General features: G+C 40.4%; 1 long non-coding RNA gene across 1 annotated transcript in view; it reads left to right on the top strand.

The window, feature by feature from the left end:
• The window catches only part of LOC309511008, a 104,656-nt gene extending 103,435 nt beyond the window's left edge, over positions 1–1,221 (top strand). The window contains exon 3 of the long non-coding RNA XR_014210468.1: positions 962–1,221. This is a non-coding gene — a long non-coding RNA (uncharacterized lncRNA). The remainder of the gene's footprint in view (positions 1–961) is intronic.
• Positions 1,222–6,815: the final 5,594 nt, after the last annotated feature.

Below are 6,815 nucleotides of genomic sequence, written 5' to 3'. Positions count from 1 at the left end.
GTATGTGCCAGACACCAGTCAAGCCGTTGAGGGAGGTGTGATTTATATATCATTCGTATAGATTTTGACAGCATTGGGAATCATTTCCTCTCACATATTGTAAGTAAACATGCACAAGTCATTTCTTTTTCCTACCTGTGTCTATCTATTTTGGTTCTCAAATGCTAAAAGCTTCTTGGGAAGCCAAAATGTTTTCCATCCATGACCCCTTTAGTCACGACACCATGATTGGGTTTTATCCATTGATATAGTGTTACTTTTAAAAGGTCCTGCTTGGGCACTTAAGAACAACACACAACTCTCTCAGAGCTCACAAAAGGTTATTTTCACTACTTTGGTCAGGTTTTGACCCGATTATGCTGTTTTTGAGATATTACCTTTCATGTCGTGTGTAATATAGCTGTTTGTGAATGCAAAAGGTTCAAAGATAAAAGTGCAGATAAATTGAGTTAGTGTGTCCTAAAAGAAAGACTCGATCCTGAACCGCCTGAAACAAGTCGTCAAACCTATTTGGGTTTGGAACAAATTTGCATAATGCCAGCCTATGGTCCCACAAACAGCATTTGCTTAGCTCCGCCCTCAAACACTAGTGTATCTGAGACTGGAAGAGTTTGGTTCGTGTTGTTCATGTCGAGAAGACGCTGTTTTCTGCTGACAAAGCAAATCCACTTTGATGAGATTGATACGGTAAAACCAAGCGGCATCCTCCCTGTCTCTCTCTTGAAACCAACACGGAAGTGAATTCAACGGCAATTCATCAACTGGCCACTTGAGGCTGGCTGCAAAAGTGAGTCAAATCTGCATCTCCTCCATGTTGAAATGCCCAACTTTACAGCAGAAAAAAACACGTTTACAGCCTGGAGCAAAAAGTGGCTTTAGTCTATACAGCTAATTTTGCCCTTCATGACGACTGTGAGGGGGGTGATTTTTTTTATAACTCATCTGTTTAAATTATATTAAGTCTTAAATTCTGCATAATTAAGGGTGTGTTCACTTTTGAGTGACAGGTGGATTCCCGCGGCTGTGGTCATTAGTCATCATTAGCCGTTTGTCTGCTGTCTGTTAGCCGTCACGTTACCTCAGCTCATTGTCTGACTGTAAAAATAAATAAATTCGGGAGTGACGCGCTGCCAAGATGGCGACGGTCGGCCACGCCCACTTTAGGCTTCAAAAACGGTCTTCGGAAACCTACGGGTGACGTCACGGACACTACGTCCATATTTTTTTAGTCTATGGGTAAAACCCACGCCATCGTTACTGTTCGTATCATTGTATATCAAGTAAGAGTTGGAATTCGGTCGACCAATCACAACTTACTAGGCCGTCTGACAAGAAACAAGAACTAACCGTCTTGGACTAGTCTTATTCAAAGACTAGACACTTATTCAAAAATAAATGTTTGAGGAAAAATGCAACACAAGTAGTACATGACATTGAAAGTGCTGCACTGTGAAGTTTTAAAGTAGGCCAGAAATGTACAAGCTGCTTTTCAGGTCATAGATAATTAAATATGATATGAAGGATTCAATAAAATATAAAAAAAATAATCCAAATGCAAAAAGAGTGAGGACATGAAACGTTATATTTACAGTTCTGTGGTGGGACTGCAGAAAGATGAGTAGCTTATTATGGATTTGTAATATACAATATCAGCTCCTTCAGATGGTTTTATACCTCGCTGTAAAATATCAAAAAGTGATTCATCCGTCCATCAAAGGTTCGCCTGCGTCCTTCTACTTTTGAGTTGTAAAGTGGGTTTGTTATATTTACAGATAAACATAATTTCATCCTTTGAGCTAAATGGCTCCTTTTCATCTTCAAATGTATATGTATGTTTGAGAGCTGACACTGATGAATGGTTTCATTTGTAACTCACTGAAGGAGTGAGGCCGGGGCCTCTTCAGACCAAATTCACAAACTGTCATTAACTTCATCCATCTCTGCCCGTTCGCTGAGACCCACCATTGCAAAGCAGTCACGACAACAATGCCAATGTGGCTTTCCCATAAAATGACAAAAAACAGAGAAAAAGCGAAAGAGAGAGAGAGAGAGAGAGAGAGAGAGAGAGAAAAAAGACATAGCGGGCCTCGAATTACAGGCCCAGAGCAAAACTGATTGTGCTCAGATCTAAAGGGAGCTTGAGGCCAAACTTCATCTTTAACTTATTATGTATCCAAGAGGAAAACCACATCTCAGAATGCCAGTGTTGGGCTCTGACATTTGCTTCTGTCTTTATTTACATTCTAGCTTTGACGACAAAAAAAAAAAAAAAAAAAATCTTTTGCAGGCAATCCAGTTTCCCACATACAGTTTAGATGTAAAAAGCCAAGGACATGGAATCCAGAAATCAATAACAACAATTTACAAAGAAACTATTTTTAAGCAGTTTCAGTGGCATTTGCTTTGAGCACAGCATCATAACTGATTAATTTTTTCATATCTTGATCAATACAGTTGGCTGTGGATAATGCATCTTGAATCCAAGGGCAACTTCGGAGACTTCTGAGAGCTCGAAAACCAAACCGGTTAGCATTCAGCCAGTGTAACTTAAAACTATGACATTTCCCCTCTGGAAAATAATCCAATTTCCAAGCATTCTCCTCTCATAAGTGTTAATAGTTCCCGCTTGGATGTGATTGCAAAAGCAACGGCGATCCACTTCGATGCGGTGTGGAAGAGAGTCACCGCCGGTTATTTGATTACAGCTTTCAAATATGAATCAAGCCCATTTACCTATTCAACACCTAATGGAGAAGCAGCGCTTCATTCAAAGCAAAACAAAGAGTTCATCCTCTTGTGTAATGAACACACACACACACACACACACACACACACACACACACTCCGTGATGAACCTATGAGAGAGTCATTTAACCTTGCAATTCAAATGAGTCCATTCTGCCCGGTGACACTCTATATGGATATAACCAAAATGATCATGAATGTATATGGCATCATCTGCAGAGATATTACGGGGTAACCAGATCAAACAGCGCACCGTTTTGTAATCTCACCAACCGCAAATGAGCTCTCGCTGAAGCTCGTGAGCTCATTTTGACTCCGGAATGGCACAGAAAGAGATTTATTCCTTCTTTCGTTGGCTATACGCTTTCCAACACAGCTAGCCTGAGTGGAGATGGATTAACCCACGCGTTGGAAAGTGTGAAGTCATTAGGAAATGCCCAGTTTTCTCTGCTAATGACTGGAGGAGTAAAACCCAGCGGTTTCGAGCTCACACAAGGTCTCGCTTCTCTCAGACTCGAGACGCCCGTGCCAAACAAAATAGCCTTGCTTTCTGAGGCGAGACGGGCCGAGCGCCCTCGGATCCGGCCCACAGACTCGTTTGGAGAGGAGAGTGTAATTGTGTCAGAATTTTTAGGCCTCATATTATGCGAAGGCGCTGAAGCCGTTCGATGTCAATAAAGAGCCGCCATTTTGACTGCCGAGGAGGACGCATGAGAAATACAGTCATCGGATCGCATAGGGTTCCTGCCAGCACTTCAGTTATGAATGAGCAGGTTTTAAAAGAGCACAATACAGTCACTGTTGGATTTTTCTGAATGTTCCTGATTAGAGAATAAACATGAATCCCACTGACAACTAATTGCACTTCATTGACCTCTTGGTAGGAGGCAGCACTGCGTTCAATAAACTCAGTGAGCTGAAGCGGTTTACACAGGGAAACACATCCTGACAACGGCTTGTGTGATTTGTGTGGGTGTTTGTTTCAGAATATGTGTGTGTAATGTCATAAAAAGCATGCAATTTTTCTCTTAGGAGCTTTGCTTCAACTGCAATAGACTGATACTATATTCACTGTGTGTGTGTGTGTGTGTGTGTGTGTCTACATATATGGTTAAATAATAATAATTGCTCACAAGACTTGATCACCAAGATTTCACAAGTATTTAAACGTCACAACAGCTCAAGCAAAAACATTTTTTTTTTACTGAAAAATAAATGGAAATAATGTGTGCTTTAATAAAAATACAATCTTCACATTTCTCCTTTAAAACCTCCCAGCCATCCCAGCGGGTCTGCTATAATCTTCTACTGTATAAGTGTAAATGCATTTTGCATTCACTTTCTACAGAATTAGTTGTAAACATTATGTTTAAAAAGAAAACCCTCGAGGGAAATAAGTAAATGTTTACATTGATTTATAAATGCAATTTTTTAGGCTCACTTGATGCCCTATAAAGGCAAGACTTCTTTTTTTTTTTACAGAAGCAGTTGCAAAATATTAGGTAAAAAAAACAGGAAGATCTTTTTTTTTTGAGAAATGAGTCAATTCTGATAGTTATTTATATAAATTTGTGTGTGTGTGTGTGTGTGTGTGTGTGTGTGTGTGTGTGTGTGTGTGTGTGTGTGTGTGTGTGTGTGTGTGTGTGTGTGTGTGTGTGTGTGTGTGTGTGTGTGTGTGTGTGTGTGTGTGTGTGTGTGTGAGTGTGTGCGTGCGTGAGTGAGTGATTCAGTGAGTGAGTGAGTGAGTGAGTGAGTGAGTGTGTGTGTGTGTGTGTGTGTGTGTGTGTGTGTGTGTGTGTGTGTGTGTGTGTGTGTGTGTGTGTGTGTGTGTGTGTGTGTGTGTGTGTGTGTGTGTGTGTGTGTGTGTGTGTGTGTGTGTGTGTGTGTGTGTGTGTGTGTGTGTCCTGTTAAACCCTACATTGATGGCAATATCTGAAATCCTTGTCCTTGTGGGGACATTTTTTGGTCCCCATGAGTAAAACTGCTTATAAATCATACTAAGTGATGTTTTTCGTAAATGTAAAAATGCAGAAAGTTTTCTGTGATGGGAAGGTTTAGGGGGTAGGGTTAGTGTAAGAGAATATACAGTTCCCATAAAATATGAAACATTTATTTCTTTGTGAATTGCATTCAAAAATGTGAGTTGTCACGTGCCTGAATGGCCATGACACCGAGATCAGAAACTGAAAAACTGCAACACATTTGAAGGACGTCTGTTGAACTGGACAGTCACTGATGGAATTATCAGTCATGTTTTGGCTTCATGACACCATAAACCTGTCAGTCAGTCTGAGTCAGAGATATGCGTCACACACCTGAGATTGCTGACTGAACAGATTTGATTCTCAGTCCGTGTCACGTGTCCTCTCTTTTCTCACTGTCTCTCGCGTCCCGCGGGTCTGCATACGAGGCTTCACTGCGGGTCTACATTAGACTGTAATCGCACTGCAGTCGTTCAGTATTGATGGAGGCTTCGTACAGGTTGACACACCACTCATTACTCAAAGCCGTGAGATCTGACTGATTCCCGCTGCTCGTGTCACTCACAGTAAGTGTGAGGAGAATGGGAATTAAGGAGAATTGCTGGAATTCTCATCAAAAGGACACACTATTATCACACGTCTAGTGTATATGAGAATGCACTTACTCACGAGCACTTACTCACGTGCACTTACTTACGTGTACTTACGAGCACTTACGTGTACTTACTCACGAGCACTTACGTGTACTTACTCACTAGCACTTACTCACGTGCACTTACTTACGTGCACTTATGTGCACTCACGAGCACTTACTCTCATGCACTTACTCACGAGCACTTACTCACGTGCACTTACTTACGTGTACTTACGAGCACTTACGTGTACTTACTCACTAGCACTTACTCTCGTGCACTTACTCACAAGCACTTAGTCACGAGCACTTAGTCACGAGCACAGGTGCATTTCTGAGTAAATTCCAAAACTGAATGCATTGAGTAAATAAATGGCACAACATTACTCATTATCCCGAAAAGTTGTCGGGATATATATATATATATATATATATATATATATATATATACACACACACACACATTTTATTATTTTATATATATGTATTTTTCATTTTATATACAGGTGTATGTGTGTGTGCGCTCGCCAAGGCTGCATTTATTTTATCACAAAAAGAACAGTAAAAACAATATTGTGAAATATTACACAATTTAAAATGTACCAAATGTAAAAGCTTTTTTTTTATTTTTTATTTTTTTATATAAATATTTAAGTTTGAGGAAAGTAAGAGCAATTTGACAATTTACTCCTGGCTTCTGTGTTCCTGACCGTTCTGTAAATCTGATGTTTTCTTTAAACCATTTCTCAGTTTTAAACCAATGCAGCCAAGACCTCACTGGAGCATGAGAACAAAGCAGAAATACTAAACTGCAGCAATCTATGCCAAATAGATCTCTGATAATCATTCAGCTGCGTTGAGGTATTTAGTGCTTGACACAGCCAAAGCTGAGCACATCATGAGATGAATGTGAGTCCCTAATTATTGGATCTTTTCCACAATTTTTCCATTCGGCAGCAGCTATTCAATACAGTATATTGAGGATGTTAAGTAGTCATTTAGCAGATGCTTTCATCCAAAGCGATTTACAGTAGACTTATTACAGAGACAGTCTCCATGGAGCAATCTAGGGTTAAGTGCCTTGCTCAGAGGAGATGAAGCTCAGGGTTTGTACCCTGTATTTCCAGTCAGAAGTCTTCTAGTTAGCAGCCACTAGCTGATCTTTTAACAACCCTGAAGGCTCTTTCATGCAAATATGTTCATGCAAAATGCGATGCATATTCCGGCTTTCACACAGTTTCACTGCAGCCCCATTTAAGTCACACATCTCCATTCTTGAACAGAGAAATGTGACTTCTTTTATCTGAGGGTGACGGGGTCACGGTTTGAGTCACTGGGCAAATGTATATAAAGGAGAAGTCATTTTCTCCCCTCGGCGTCTCTCAACAGAGCAGCTTTTCTGTCAACCTGCTTTTATTTTTTGCAGGTTAAGCAGCATGACTGACGTTTAACCCTCT

The sequence above is a fragment of the Leuciscus leuciscus genome (genome assembly GCF_965113295.1).
Source record: "Leuciscus leuciscus genome assembly, chromosome: 12".
NCBI lineage: Eukaryota > Metazoa > Chordata > Actinopteri > Cypriniformes > Leuciscidae > Leuciscus > Leuciscus leuciscus.
This window is presented reverse-complemented; position numbering and strand designations above follow the sequence as displayed.